The following is a 17,083-nucleotide window of genomic DNA, read 5'->3' as shown; positions in this document are numbered from 1 at the left end:
ATAAGAGAGTCAGGAAAAATGGGGAGGGGGGATGCTGCCACTGCCCCCAAGCACTTAGCATCTATCACCTAAGGTGGCTGCCTCACTCAGTCCAATGCTAGGGTTGGCCCTATTGGTGATAAAATGGTCAATTGGCTTTCTAGTACTGACTGAGCCTACAAGTGATGGTCCACACCAGGGGTCAGCAATCTTTTTCAGCCATAGGCCAGTCCACCATCCCTCAGACCATGTGGTGGGCTGGACTATATTTTGAAAAAAATATATGAACGAATTCCTATGCCCCACAAATAACCCAGAGATGCATTTTAAATAAAAGGACACATTCTAATTATGTAAAAACACGCTGATTCCTGAACCGTCCGTGGGCCAAATTGAGAAGGCGATTGGGCCGCATCCGGCCCACGGGCCTTAGGTTGCCTACCCCTGGTCTACACTGGCAATGATGGCCGTCCTGTTGTGAGGAAAACTGACCTAATTTGATTGGACTGTTCACAGTGTGGTGAAATCCCTGAAGCACGGAGCCTAGGCCCAATATATTACCTGAAGCCTGTGATGATACTGAAACCCAGTCTGAAGACATAACCTTAAACTTTAATCGTATTAATAACTTACCTGAATTGCTCTTCGCTGGCTTCTCCTCTCCCCCAGCTAATTCAAAGGGAAACACGCAGTCTTTGGCTTGTAGCACGAGCTCTGCAAATCTGTCTCCGTGTCATTTTAATACAAGCTACTCAGATAAATTGCCTCACAAATTTCAGACTAATGACTTATTATTTCTCACTGATGTAACATGAAAGCGGATGACATCCCATCATTGATGGCTATAATCACCTTCAGCCCAGATAAGGCACACCGAGCCCTGGCTTTCTCCAACTTGATAAAGTATTTGTCATTTCAAGTTCCTCCTCTTCTGCCAGAGATAACTTTGTTTTATCCAAACTGTCACACTTTGGAGTTCAGCAAGGACGTGGATGTGTCAGGTAATAATCCCCCTTCAGTCTGGGGAGCCGCTTAATGCTGCTAATATCAGAAACTATTAGTAGGTTGATTTACTTTTCCTAACATAATAATCCTCGGTGGCCCAAGCTTTTCCGTGAGCGCTGGTGCTGTGAAGGCTGAGCTGGATAAGATTCTCTCTTCGAAGACCTTCGTGTGCCTTGGGAGATTTACAGAAATAAGCACCTTTCATTATTGTTGCTTTCAGCACATCTGTGGTTTTTTTAAAAAAATAATACTTTCTTTAAATGACTTTTTAAGAATGATCTCAGAAGCACCTACGTATTATGCATGCTTATATTTCACGCATATCTCTAGAGCAAGAGTTAGGGAACATTTTTCAGTTTAATGGCTGTATTCTCTTCCAGTCTCATGCCAGTGGGGAGGCAGAAGTGGACAAAATAATGAATGTAAATTTTACTTTTGTACAGTAGTTTCCACACATACACACCTCTCTAGTCACCCAGACAAGCATCAAGCCTTATCACAATTAAAGGACACATTCCAACTGGCCAAGCAGCCAGGCCAATGAGATGGTGGTCTGGGGAAGGGTGGGTGGGTCAGGAAAGAGTTCCAAAAGTCAGAGAGGTCCAATGGGCCACAATCAATAAGCAAAACTGGGAGGTGGTGTGTGGCAAAAGAGCGTTTTTGGAAAAACAACAGACAGTTGGTGAAATACAGTGGTACTCATGTTACATACGCTTCAGGTTACAGACTCCGCTAACCCAGAAATAGTGCTTAAGGTTAAGAACTTTGCTTCAGGGTGAGAACAGAAATCGTGCTCCGGCAGCGCGGCAGCAGCAGGAGGCCCCATTAGCTAAAGTGGTGCTTCAGGTTAAGAACAGTTTCAGGTTAAGTACGGACCTCCGGAATGAATTAAGTACTTAACCCGAGGTACCACTGTATACTCGGAGTCGAGTGCGGATTTCATGTTCTTTATTCACTTCATAGTAGTGAGGAATGAAAGTTCCCCCAAAATATCTGCTTTATATGCATTATTTACACAATGGGCCGCACGTGATTGGCTAATTCCTGGATTCTCCTGTAGGCCAATCAGGTTGCGGATTCGCATCCACCTGAAGCTGGATTGGGTAGCTCCTGCGGACCAATCATACTGCTGCTTTTTGGATCCTATTCAACTCAGTACATAACAGTTGGAGAATTCAGCACCCTCACCTGTATATCCCAAGTTGCTTCATTCCACCCCACCACTGCTAGTTCAACATTGGTGGGGACACCTCCATATTTAAAGACAGAGGTCTGCAGCAATCACATGCAATTTGGCTCTGAGGGCCAATCTACCTGTGATCTTAATTGCTTGAAAGCAATTAACAGGCATGTTTCTTTTATTAATATTAATATTGTGCAAATACCAGCTGTGAGGAAGCCCAATTGGCCTTAGGACTATGGGCGAGGTGGAGGTTAACTCTTTCTCTCCTCAACGTGGTGCCTCTCCTAAGCTGCTGTTTGCATTTAAAGGGAAAGCACTGGTGGGTGTCGGTGCAAAACACAAAGAGAAAGATTTAAACTCCTCTTCACCACTCCCAAGCTCCCAAGGCTGATCTTGTCCCAAGGGCCTCACCCTACCTCACAGTCCCAAAGCTAATCAGGGTTCATCACAGCTGTTAGTTACTTAATTAAAAATGGCACTTAATTACATCCACACAATTAACAGCATATCTCGATTGTCCCTGAGAGTTATTCAGACTAGTCAAGTGATTGTTTGGCTCTGCTTAGTGGTCAGCCTGATGGAATCAATGGCACAGTTTAAAGCTCTTTTGATGATAATGGGTATTATTTAACTTACCTCAAAACGTGGCAAGTTACACCAGCTCTGTCTGCATTTGGAGGCTTTTCTGCTCATTGTGCTGAGTTGGGGTGCTGGACATCTGCTCCAAAGTCCTACCTAGATGGAAGTGCTGGATAGGCTGTCATAAGTCTTACTCAGAAGTTCCACCCATTTAGAGTAGGGCTTGGAAATAGTTCATTCTGGCTCTGCTAGACACAGTGACTGCAGCCCAAGAGTCTCTTCATTTGTTCCTTTAAATCTGCAGCTGAAGCAGGCAATGAAGCAGGTGCGGTTTCCCCCACTCATTTCCCTCTGGGTCTTGTCATCAATCCCTTCCCTCACCTGCTATACTGCACACCTGCAATTTCTCACTTGTAGCAGGTGCACAGAGGGGCTGAATGTCAGGAGCAGTGGAGAAAGGGGAGAGAGAAGCCTAGGCTGTTTTATTTCTGGATCCATTTGTAGTGGCTTTAAGATTACAGAGGCCATTTCTGGATTGCAGCTTGTCTAAGCAGGGCATTGTTATCTTCTTATTACACATTTTGTCTCTTTCATTGTGTGGATGTGTGCTAGAAAGGAATGATTAGCCATGGCTTCCCCAGGTGTTTACATTAAACGTACATGCTATTCAATAGAGCCAGAAAAAAAGTCAAGAGAATTGCAAGTGAATTGCAATAGAATTGCAACTTAACTGTCATGGTCCCCCCCCCCCCAAAAAAATAAATCATGGTGAGGAACAGAATGCTCCATTTGAGGAACCAGTTTGACTCTTATAATGGAGACATGTCCCCTTTGTTTTCAGCTTTCCATCATCCAAAGGAAATTGAGCTTACCAGGATTGAACCCTTCTCCACTAGCAGGAGAAGAAATCAAAAGGGCAACATATGTAAACTGGCCTTTTCTCTTTTATGTTGCTCATCATGGTTTTTTCTCCCTGGCAGAAGAACTGGAAGGCATGGTTAAAATAAAACTGACCAAATAAGAAAGCTCTGGCTGTTATTTATGTGGTACTCCAGAAGTATACTTACATTGTGTGCTGATATTGATTTTAAAATATGAAACCGAGTCAAGAAAATGATTTGCATAATCATATCCTGGTGAGGTATGCTTTCCAATTATTCCAGATATTTCGCTTTCTCTCTCCCATCTCCTCTTTTGTAATAGCATTGGATCATAGAGAAACAAACTATAGATTCTTTTTACAAAACAAAATTATAAGCTAATTCAAGCATGACATTGTATAGACACTGAACAGAAAAAAAGCATTTGCTTTTAGGTACCATCACCCCAATTTCTAAAATTAGGAGTGAGTGCATTATATATATTCTGAAGTAGGATTCAAAGCAGTATTATACAGAATACTGTATATATAAAAATTTACTCGTCTCTGGAAATCCTGTCCTCTTTGACAATGGGCTAACGCTCAGCAAAAGGTATCTAACACTCATCTAACTATTAACCAATGCAATATTCACTGCTGTTGATGATGTTGTTAAATTACACATAGGAGGTTGTTCAGTTATGGGATGGTGCTTGGACTGGATACCCTCTGATGATACTTCCTAGCCCGTTGAATCTATAGTTGTGAGATTGAGGTCTGCTGAAGAGGAGGACTGTTAAAATGGTCAATCCAGTTTTTTCAGCAAACAGTCCTGGCCAGTATCTCCTTGTATGTAAGCTTGGAACAATGTGTTGCCACAGAAACTTAACAGCTGGAAACACTTCTGGAGGGTGAACAAAAGAGAGCATCTCTACCACCCAGCCCACTACTTTTCCTGGATGGAGGGGATGATATTGAGCTGTCTCTTTGTATACAGGAGACCAAACCGGCAGCTTTGGGAAATACACAAAAAGGTGCTTCCAAACAGTTGCTATTATCAGATGGATTCAGTCACATACTGGCAAATCCTGGTTGCATATTTATAGTTGTTTAGTATGTGTTTCTTTTAAAAAAAACAACCCACAACACTTCCCCAAAATATTAGATGCTTTGGTCCATAGTGCCTACTGGCAGTGTAATCCTAGTCATGTTTACTTAGATGCAAATCCCACTGTGCTTAGCCTGGCTTATTCCTAGGAAAGTTTGCATAAGAGTACAACCTAAAACTGTCAGGAGCTCCCACATTAGAACCCAGTATGCATGGTTCTCCATCAGGATTGGAGGCTGGAAGACAGGATTTTCAGGCTCTGAGCAGTCCACATCCACTCAAGTTTGTGACTGAGTCCCCCTAGATAGGAAGGGCTCTAAACAGCTTCCTGTTTGTGGTGGAACTTTGCTTGAAAAACAGCAGTCGTCCTGGCTTTGGTGGCTGTGTTGTTGTTTTTATCTAAATTTATTTTGATCTCACTTTCTCAAAAATGTACCAAAATAACATAGAATTATCCAAATCATAACACCATTACGGTATATTAAAACAGTAAGAACAAGAGATACATTCAAAAATACAAAAAAGCAAACATCAGTACTAGAAATGACATTGAATAATTTAAGACAATAGAAATAATGGTTTCAAAATAAATAAATAAAAGCATTCCAAAATAAAAAAGCATTCCAAGCAGGAAGAGAAGGAGCCTGTTACATCTTTCTAGGGAGAAAATCCCAAAAATGTGGTGCCACCACCAATAATGTCTTGTTTCTGATTTCCAGCGGAGATGAGCCTGCAACTTGGGTCTGCAAATCAAAGTCCACATGGCCAAAAGGTGTCCCTTTCAGGGCATTAAAAGTGCTTCATCTTCTTCTACAGTGTCTCACATCCACCTTTCAATGTATGTACACTTTTTCAAGTTCTCTTCAAGTCTGTTATTTCTGGTCAAATTTGGCTTTAGATTTGGCTACCCTGAATGGAGTCAGACTTAGTCATGCTTAGAATTTGTTGTTGTTTAGTCGTTTAGTTGTATCCGACTCTTTGTGACCCCATGGACCAGAGCATGCCAGGCACTCCTGTCTTCCACTGCCTCCCGCAGTTTTGTCAAACTCATGTTAGTACCTTCAAGAACAATGTCCAACCATCTTGTCCTCTGTCGTCCCCTTCTCCTTGTGCCCTCAGTCTTTCCCAACATCAGGGTCCTTTTCAGGGAATCTTCTCTTCTCATGAGGTGGCTAAAGTATTGGAGCCTCAGCTTCAGGATCTGTCCTTCCAGTGAGCACTCAGGGCTGATTTCCTTCAGAATGGATAGGTTTGATCTTCTTGCACTCCATGGGACTCTCAAGAGTCTCCTCCAGCACCATAATTCAAAAGCATCAATTCTTCGGCGATCAGCCTTTATGGTCCAGCTCTCACTTCCATACATCAGTACTAGGAAAACCATAGCTTTAACTATACAGACCTTTGTCGGCAAGGTGATGTCTCTGCTTTTTAAGATGCTGTCTAGGTTTGTCATTGCCATGCTTTGAATAGACCCACTGAATCCAATGGGTCTGCTTTAAATCTGGATCTATTGACACCTGTCCCCTTTTTATGCTGGGTTTTATGTAACGAAGCCATACTTAGAGCAGACCTCTTGAAATAGATGGACCTTAGTTAGCAATGATGAACTGAAATGCACTGATATCAGTGGTTCCTCTCTGAGTATGACTTGATGGATATAAGCCCCCTGGCGACTAGAGAAAGCCAGTATGCTGCATGAGATTCAATAACCTGCCTGGCAAGTCCTTCATCTTACCCCAGCCTTCCACAGAGGCACTCTTGATGTAGGCTGGAACGTCAACACCTGCTTTGCAGCTCATGATATAGTGCTTATCTACAAAAAACTCTTTTTGTTCTGGGAAAGCAAAGGCAGCCTTTCTAATTCTGCAGGGAGTTGTGCAGCTGCCCAGAGTGGATTCGTGCAGCACCGCACGGCCTCTTTCTTGTAGCCCCACTAATTAATTTGGCAGGCTCTTGAATAAAAACTACCTAACTATTGTCCCAGTGCCTTAAACCTCTAACATGAAAGTCATGCGATTTGATTGTCAGCGAGTTTTATTTGTCACCCCGCAGAGAGTAGAACTCCTTTAGAGGAGGGGGGCAGGGAAACGTGAGATTTTAATTATTGACTTTGAGGCACACATGATTAAGAAGGATTTCTCATCCTCGGCTATCAAATCCCAAGTCTCAGTCCTGGCATCCGCTGTTTTCCCATAAGGTACCTTGCAGTTCTTGAAGTAGCCTCATTAAATCAACTAAGCGATAAGCCACTGGTAGATTAGAACTTGTTTGAGGGAATGTAGATGCAACACTTGATTACTTTCCTCAGACTGATGACATGAATTGATTTTTAAACCACCACCCCTGCACACACCCCCCGCACCCCCTGCCATGATTGGCCAGTCATCCTACAGCAAATTCCCCTTGTGATGTTTTTCTTGAGCTTGAGAAGGTGAGTTATATGTTAAACATGATCGGAACAAATGAATTCAGCTGCTTTGAGAAGCTTGCTAATATCAGGTGACACTTCAACTGGTGTAACTGCTCCTCAAGAGCCAACTATTACTATGAAAAGAAATATGTGTGGTGATCTTGATGATGATGGTGATGATGATGGAAATATTCAAGTTACACAGTTTTCTTGGTTAGGCACCATACCTTTAAAGCACTATTATACCACTTTGAGCAGCAATGGCTTGACGCATATTGTTTCCTGCTTGGCTTGTTTCCTGCTTGGCAGGGAGTTGGACTCGATGGCCCTTGTGGTCTCTTCCAACTCTATGATTCTATGATATAATTGGAGGCTGAGACCAGAGGCAGATTTAGGGGAGTTGAAACGGTTTGCCAATACTGGGTGCTGAATTGAGAGGGTGCCACAGGGAGCGCTGCAGCAATAATGTAGAATGGAAGACAGTAGGTGGGAGGGTGCAGATCTTGGGCATTGGCACAGGGTGCTGCTGAAATTTGAAAGCCCAAAGTCTGCCACTGCTGAGACTCCTCTTGCCCTCACAGAGCTACAATTCTAAGAATTCCCTGGGAGGAGGAACTGACTCTGAAAATTGTAAACTCTGAGGTGGTCTCCAGCAGCCTTAAGCAACAGCTCCCAGGATTCTTTGGTGGGGAGCCATGAATGAGGAAGTGGAATAAAGGTAAAGGGATCCCTGACCATTAGGTCCAGTTGCGGACTACTCTGGGGTTGCAGTGCTCATCTCGGCGTACAGCTTCTGGGTCATGTGACCAGCATGACTAAGTGGCTTCTGGCGAACCAGAGCAGCGCACGGAAACGCCATTTACCTTCCCGCTGGAGCAGTACCTATTTATCTACTTGCACTTTGACGTGCTTTTGAACTGCTAGGTTGGCAGGAGCAGGGACCAAGCAATGGGAGCTCACCCCATCGTGGGGATTCGAACCACCGACCTTCTGATCGGCAAGCCCTAGGCTCTGTGGTTTAACCTACAGCGCCACCCCCATCCCACGTCATGTCGAAGTGGAATAATAGTGCTTTAAATGCACAGTGTGGATGTGGCCTCATTCTCTGTGAACAGAATGGCAATAGCTCTTTATAGCCTGTGGAGTACCATATTTTTCGCTCTATAACACGCACCCGACCATAACACACACGTAGTTTTTAGAGGAGGAAAATCCGTAGGCATGCCACCCGTAGGCATTTCCTCCATAACACGCACAGACATTTCCCCTTACTTTCTAGGAGGAAAAAAGTGAGTTATGGTGCAAAAAATACGGTAATTTGAACACAAATACATAGACTTGGCAGACTGCACCATAAATATATTTGTTTGCTTAATTTTATTAGATTTCTTACCTGCCCTTCACCCTAATTTCTCCCATAGTCAAATTCTACTGGACCAAGCCGTCCAGGGGTCCTCCTTGTCCTTTACCTTTATCTTACCCAGAGTGGGTTGCAAAAATAGACTCATACAATTACAAACAGGGAAAAAACCTATATAATTATACAAGCAAGTAAAACAATTCTAAAGGAAAACAGCACTGTATGGTTAGACAAAATGGAAAAGGTTGGTCCCAGAAAATGAAACATCAAAGGCCAATGTAATGAGTTGGTTCTTCCACAAATGGCTGAAGATGAATAATGCTGGTGTTCGAAACACCTCTGTGGGGAAGGAGTTCAGTGGCTGCCACCAAGAAAAAGGTCTTGCTCCATGGTCAATCCAGTGCAGTGGGAGCCCTTTGGGCAATATGCCCTCAGTCAACTCCCACTTCCCATCTGAGTGGTCTTTCTCCTCACTACTGCCCATTCACAGGCCCGTTTGCTCTGGGCCCAATCCACACAACTTCTCAGAGGAAGAGTGCAAAACTAGTGGGGGGAAACGCTTTGTCTCCTCACTCTTGTCACTTCCTGCAGGTTTAGAGAGAGCAGCTGAACAGGCAGAGAGGGGATGGAGGAAGAACAGCAGAGCCACCCTGAGACCTTTGGGTATAGAGTAGTATATACATTAAATCATCATCATCATCCAAACACCAGAAGTGACATCTCCCCCTCCCCCCCCCACAAATGTGTGTGATGGGTCTTGGCAGGAGCCTTCCAATGCCTACCCCCGATGCCGGCCGAAATCAGCTGAACTAATTCATAATTAAATTGTCCTAGCAGGTGAACTTAAAAGTCAATTAAAATGTATTAGTTAGGACAGGGGCCAGTTCTTAAGTAGTAGGTACAGACAAGTTCTCGCTGGTTTAATCACAATACAGTGGTACCTCTGGTTACGAAGTTAATTTGTTCCGAAGGTCCTGTCTTAACGTGAAACTGTTCTTAACCTGAGGTACCACTTTAAGCTAATGGGGCCTCCCACTGCAGCATCACGATTTCTGTTCTCATCCTGAGGTAAATTTCTTAACCCGAGTTACTACTTCCGGGTTAGCGGAGTCTGTAACCCGAAGTGTTTGTAACCCGAGGTACCACTGTATTAGTGAAAACAGAATATAACAATGTGCTGTATTTGTAACCCCAGGTGTTTGTAACCTGAGGTACCACTGTAAAACTATCTAAAAGACTTAAGTTGTTGGCACCGTTGAATGAAATCAGATACAATAACATGGGAAACGTAGTGGGGATGCCATTTCAATGGCAAAGTCTGACGGACACCCAAAACAAGACTTTCCTCCTTTTTTTACCCATATTCTAACATAATAGGCACGCTCAATCGTCTATAAACACATGGTGATTCATTATGAGATGGAACAAAAACAAATATCCCTGCCTTGTGATTATATGGAATCATAGCATGCCTCTGTTTATGCTCATTATGACAGGCTTTGCTGCAGGATCCAATACCTGGAGAACAAAAGGCAATCTTGGCTTCATATCAGAGCCCCTTTTCATCCTTTCCCTTTAAGCAGGCAAGCAAACTGTCCATATTGTAGAATATGAATTAATGCTTATTAGTGAAACAAAATTTTCACCTGTGGGCAGCATGGGATCCTGTCTCCGTATTTACTGGTTTCAGAATTAAATCAGCAGGTCAGTGCCGAGAGTCCTTTGCCTTTGGAGGGTTTTATCTAGTTTATCTGTCCCCTGCACGCTATTTTGGTCTCTTGTTCACTGGTTGTTTCTTTTGTTCAACATTCCAGATGCCTTTCATCTGTACGCCTATGCAGAGCACAGCCTGCATTTTGTGGATTATATCCATTTGCACACAGCCTACCCTTAGTGCTGGGAGGTCATTATCTATCAACACTTCCAAATCCAACTGTTCAGTTTCCAGTCTCAAGTTATATTTGCAAAATGTTATTGATATTTTATCCCAGTGTTGGAACTCGGTGAAGCTCTCTTAAGTACTTTGTAAGGAAAGGTACTTAAATAGCCATCATTTATTAATAAAGCCCATATTGCTCGTAAAATTCTTAAATCTTTCATGAGTTTTGCACATATATATGTATGTACGCATGTATGCAATATTGGGTTTATAGTCTCAGTGACTCAAAGCATGAGCAAATGGATAGAAATGATTGGATTCAGCCCGGGAGACTTTAATCCAGAATTTAGCCAGCTCTAGCATCTCTGGGCTTTGGGTAAGTCACTATTACTATCCAGTGGATTCTGTGCAGTTGGGAATAACAATGCCTTTACTCTCACAGATATAAGATAAACTGAGATAAGGATTACAATGCAATTTGTGCAATAAGGCTCAATTTGTCAGGGCTGAGCCCTAGGGTGATGTCCAAGCTGAGTAAGGTAGTGGGGTCAGAAGAACAAGCTGAAGAACACACAGCATCCCACCAGAGGAACAAAGATCTTGCTGTTCAGGCATGGCCTAACTCAAAGAGGAAACTATCAGCTTAGTGATAAGAGGGGTCATCTTATTGATGCTCTGGAGTCTTGAATGCAATATATCATTCACTATCAGAAACAATCCTGCTGGTCAACACTGTACTGACACAATGCTGGCAGATTTCTTTTCTGCTGCTGCCATGAAATACCGTATTTTTCGCTCTATAAGACGCACTTTCCCCCTCCTAAAAAGTAAGGGGAAATGTGTGTGCGTCTTATGGAGTGAATGCAGGCGGGAGGCTCTGCTGAGCGCTCCCTTAAAAGAGCCACGTGGAGCGTGTGTGTGGCTCTTGGGGGCTTTTCCCGAGGAGGAAGAAGGGCTGCCCTTCTCCCTCCTCGGGAAAAGCCCCCAAGAGCCACACACACACTCCGCACACTCTTTAAAGGGAGTGTGGCTCTTGGGGAAGCCTTAGCCACGTGCAGCCTCTCGCGGGCAGGGGATGAAGGCTCTCCTTGTCCGGGAGAGGCTGCACGCGGCCAAGCAAGAAGCCAGGACAGCCAGCGGGACCACAGCGATCCTGCTGGCTGTCCTGGCTTCTGGCTTAGCTGCACGCAGCCTCCGCACGGCAGCAGGGAGCCTTCATCCCGCTGCCCTGCGGAGGCTTCGTGCGGCTATCCCGGGCTTTTGCGGGAGATGGGGGAAGGGACAGAGCACGTGGCTCTTGCAGGAGGTGGGGAGAAAGCCAGTAGGCTTGCTTTCGCTGAAGCCAGGAGGGCAAGAGGGATCGGTGCACATCGATCCTGCTTGCTCTCCTGGCTTCAGGGATAGCCCCGCAAAGCCTCCTGAGCGAAGATGGAGGAGCTACCTCTTAGCTCCCTCTTAGCGTTGCTTTCTTATTTCTTGTTTTCCTCCCCTAAAAACTAGGTGCGTCCTATGATCTGGTGCGTCTAATAGAGCGAAAAATACTGTACACCCTAAAATGTGCTCTTTCTCCACTATCACGCTAGGCATGTACCCAAGTGTTCCATTGCTGCAAGGCCCTCAGAAAACCAAGGAAGTCAAGAGGGCATTTAAGAGCAACTGTGTCAACTGCCTAGATCAGTGTTTCCCAACCACTGTTCCGCGGCACACTAGTGTGCCGCGAGATGTTGCCTGGTGTGCCGCGAGATGTTGCCTGGAGGCGGGCAAGTCGGGCGGCGAGAGGCGGGGCGGCGGCGGCTCTCATTCCCTGCCCCTGCCAAAGCTCACCCAGCCAAGCCGCGCTCTCCTTCCTGCCTCGCTTTGCTGCCTCCTCCCCCCCCCACCCCCAAAGCTTGGAGGTTCCCCGGCAAGGGGGAGGAAAAAAAATTGAAACTTACACTTTCGTGTGTCCCTCCCGGCGTGACGCTGTGCGCTGACGTCACGGGGCTGTAATGGTGGTGTGCCTCGAGATTTTTTTCATCAAACAAGTGTGCCTTTGCCCAAAAAAGGCTGGGAAACACTGGCCTAGATCATCGTTCCATTCCACTAATCAACCATGCTTTGAAAGGATCCCCAGCTCTAGTGGTTGGAAAATCCCACAGAATATTCAGGAATCTCTCTGAATCTAGTAGCCTCCAAAGGCAGAGCCTTTCAATAGTCACACCCCTGAAGATGTTAGGAGTCCTAGCAAATAAAAAACCTAATCTGGTAGTGAACTATGCTTGGGGTTCTTTCAAACTCTCTTATTTACAGGCCACATTTTCAAGTACCAGAGCAAGTGTGCCTTGCAATATATGTAGGGCAAGATACCATCTTAGTCAGGTACATGTTTATGGAATTGATGAAGTCTTGCACTGCTCCAGATGATGGGGGCCTGACCTGGGTGTTGAAATCTCCCAATGCAACCACCCCAAAAAACAGCTCAGGTAGTGAGATGGTTGAGCATTGGAGTGGACCACCAATCCTGCATCAGTAACCCCACCAAAATACATGCAAACATAGCAGATTGTTTGACATGGTACCTCAATAGGACTCATGATAGATCACTGTGATTTGGCCTTTCTGCTTTATAGTAAGATACAAAAACAGGAAAACCAAGATCATACTCTATATATTGGAGTGGGGAACCTCAGGCCTGGATGACATATGTGGCCCTCAAAGCCTGTCTATCTGGCCCTTGAGAGTCTCCCTAGGCCACACCCCTCACCAGTCACTTCACCCCCTCATCTTGTGTTTTTGCACAGCTGGAATGAATGCTTGAAATCATACAATTCCTCTCTGAGAATGACAATGGTTCTGACAATGAGAACCTTGGGTTGAAAAAAAAGTTCCCTACTCCTTCCCTGTACCCCGATTCAGCCAAATTAGAGAGACATTACCCTCATCCAACTATAGACAATGTGCAGACAGAAGATGGATAGGGAACTGCACGTGCGACGAATGCTGTGCAAATATAGTTTTCATATGATGATTACTTTTTCTGGAAGGACCCTTCTGTACAAACTGCACACAACACCGAACCATTCTGTCTCAGAGTGCAGAGAGGGAGAAAATGAAATTTCCCCAGCTTCCTCTTTGAGGTGGTGACTTTTGACTAGGGTTGCAAGTTTCCCCAGGGCAATTTTTCAAACCAGCAATGACCATATGAAAACAGAGGCTCCATCAGACTTGAAACTGCCATTCTATGGAATCCAAGAAACATAATCTTTACATAAGGAGCCACGGGCCCTTCTGCTATTTGCAGTGATGGTTTGAATTCACCTCTTTCTTCCAAAATGGCCTCTTGGCATCTCGCCCAAAGCCCCGTCTTGTGGAAGTCCTTGTTCTTTTATCTCACACCTTGAGCTGCCCTGCCGCTAACATCCTGCTTTATCACTGGGCTCACTGTCCTGCTATTTTAGAAATATTCTCACGATCGCTGGAGCAAATGTTGATAAGATGCCTAGAGAATGCGATAAAAACCAAGGAAAGAAAAGATATCTTTCAAACATGATAAATAAAGACGTTTTTTTAAAGAACCTCCAGAAATGAAAGACTTCTGCCAGGGCATTATTGAGCATGAATCCTCTGTGGTGTTTGTAGAGTTGGGGGCTTATTGTTTGCTTGTGCTCTTTGAAAGGTTTAGGGCTCTTACTCTGTCTTTTGGAAAAAAAAGATCTTTGAAGGTCATGTCTGAATTCAAAGCTGTACTTATTGTCTGAGTTTTCCATGCTATCTACATTAGGACTGCGTATCACACTTGGAAGCCCAGTATCTCCTGAAGCTAATATTTTCTAATTCCACTTTTATCCTACCCTCTGGTGTAGTATTTGTCAGTGCATGTTTGCATCTGCAGGTGCTGATAAGCTAGAAACAGCTACCTGACTAACATTATTATAGTGGGCTTTTTCTTCTTCTTTTTTCTTAGCTAGTTTGAAATGATTATTGCCTCCGGACTCTAGTCATATGCTAGAAGATAGCATAGTTTTATTCGGCGATCCCTCCCTCGTCGATTTGAAGCAATGGTGGTTGTAGAGATGACCAGGAGGAGAGAGAAAAACTGAAATCTTATTGCCACTTTAAAAAAAAAAATTAAAATAAAATGAGGAGGGAAAATGGGGCTGGGGGGGAGAGAAAGAGGCAGCTTCTTAAGACGAGTTGTAACAGTAGCAATATCATTTCTGTAACAAAGGCTCTGGTTCCTTGTTCAGGTTTCAGAGGAGGCAATTAATCTCTCTTGATTTGAGAGTGGTACTAAGCAGAACCATTCCACAAAACTGCTGCACATAATGATGCTTGGAGGAGGAGGCCGTGGGGGTGGCGGCGGAGAGAAGCAGGCATTAACCTGGAGCACATCAAACGATCTGTGAATGACTATCTGGCCTTGTTGTATTGACCCTTTTGATTCTGCTTTAGTGAGGTAAGACAAATGTAAAGCCGTTATGCGACCAGCCACGATGCGAGTGGGAATCGATATGGCAAGAAAAGAAAAGAAAAGAAAAGAACGAACCTTTCCACCCTTTGGGGATGTAAGTAGTTTCAGGCACCACTTGCGGTTTCTGCAAGAGAGACAGAATTCTCTGAGCTAACCTGGCAAATCGGTGGCGCGCTGAATGCATTTGTTATACTAAAAATGGGCCCGTGCATCATTTCCTATGGTTTTCCCAACCCCTGCCCCATGCAGTTCTCATCCATCTAGGTATGTTCAAGCCAAGAAAGCTGCTTGAGAAACTTGTCCTTCATTATTTTATTCCTTACGTTTGTATTCTGCTTTTCTTCAGTTCGGTTCCTTGTGCACCTGTAGGGTTTGAGGCAGCTGAAATGATTAGTTCAGCCACTCGCACTCGGAGTACACCTGGTTCAGTTTACATTTCTGCACCTGCACAAGGAACTGGCACCTATATTAGGATGGGTAGACCCAAACCTATCAGCTATTGTCTCTAGGCACATAGATGTGATCTCCAGAGATGGGGACAAAGTTCAATTCACTTTGCATTTAAAGGCAAATGCCTAATTTGCACTTTTCAAAACAATGCATGAACTGAAACACAGCCATCCCTTGAAGTTTGCACTTCTCCAAATCTCGCCATGCAGTTCTCCAGCCAAGTAATGTTTACAAAAATACATTAACTAGGGCAAAGTATGCATAAGAATGCACACATTAGTGAAAACAGCATATAACAATGCGCTGTATTTTTAAAATTACTTTGCAAAACGCGTATATTAGGCCAAATTGCATACAGGAATGTGTGTATTAAGAGAATGTTTGCACTAAAATGCTGATAAATTTTCACAAGGAGCTATTTTTTTAACAAGCGGAAGCCAATATGAAAAGGTAGAGAACAGAATTTAAGATTGGAAAAGCCATTCCTAGTGTTTCCCATCCAGGTGCTGACTACCACTCGACCTTTTTAGCTTCAGCAAGGTGTTGCATAATGTGATTTAGGGCCATTCCCTGGGAGAAGTCATGGTCAACAGGTCTTCATTCAAATGTCACTCCTGAGGGCCAGTTTTATCAGGAACGGTCTAGGCAGCCCAGCATATTGGATTAGATGCTCCAGCACAGACAATAGTTTGCAAAGTGGTATCTATCATTCAGCAAATAGAGCCTCTGCCCCACTTACCATAAATTCTCACTGATAACAGGAAAGCACAGTGTGAGGACGAGCCGATTTGATCTTAGTTTGATAGATGACACAGCGAACAAGGGAGGGAAGATGTGCTGACACAGAAGGAATGATTATTTCAGCCATCAGCTGTGCTGTGCTTGTACCTGGACTCAGTCTACATTACTGCACCTGCACAAGGAATTAGCACCTATAATAGGATGGGTAAGCCCAATCCTATGAGCTGCTGTCTCTGTGCAATGGGTACCAGAATTGTACTACTGGATTTTCCTATTCTATGCAGTAATCCTCAACGTGTTTACTAGAGAGCAAGCCCTATTGAACACAGGACCTGCTTCTGACCAAATATGCATAAGTTTGTGTTGCATATCAAGAAAAGTGTGTGTGTATGCACACACAATTTCTGCAGACAAGCAGCCCCCAAAAGCAGTTTATCAAGCTTTTTTAATAGAGCATCATATATTCAGCTAGATGGCTCACAAACCACACAGGCCTGCAATAGACACTGTGCATTTGTATTACAGAAAAGACAACTTGCCAGTTTTTCTAGGTCACATATTTGATTGGTTTGACGCTTCAGAACAATTTGAAACTTCAGGGTAATATACTTTTCTTACACACCAAGGCATCAGCTTCCTTTATGGAGTGGGACACATACTTTTGTTTGCTTCATTTGCTTGTTAATCGCCTAATTACAGTGTTTTAGTTGTAAAGGGGGAAGTATGTGCCATGTTGATCTTTCTGGCACGCACAAAGCCTTGTTGTGTTTTGAAGAAATCCCCTTCCCCTTTTGGGACGGCATTAGAAACTCTTGACTTGTTCCATAGGCATGAGCATAAATGCAAGCAGGAGCATTGATTTCCCCATTTCCTCACCTCTCAAGAACAATTCATAAAGCACGGAAGTTCTAACTGGTCAATCAATACTTGCTACTTAAATCAGAGGCACTGCGGTCTGCCTGAGTTATTAAAAGTGTTCCTTTTGAAGATGCTGCTCAATGAAAAGGGAGGAACTGATTCAACCTCTGGTTGGACTTCAAACTCATGCGCCGAAGGAAGCTGTGTTGTTAACCGCATTCA

Source organism: Podarcis bocagei (genome assembly GCF_964188305.1).
Source record: "Podarcis bocagei genome assembly, chromosome: 12".
Lineage (NCBI taxonomy): Eukaryota > Metazoa > Chordata > Lepidosauria > Squamata > Lacertidae > Podarcis > Podarcis bocagei.
Note: the sequence above shows the minus strand (reverse complement) of the source record.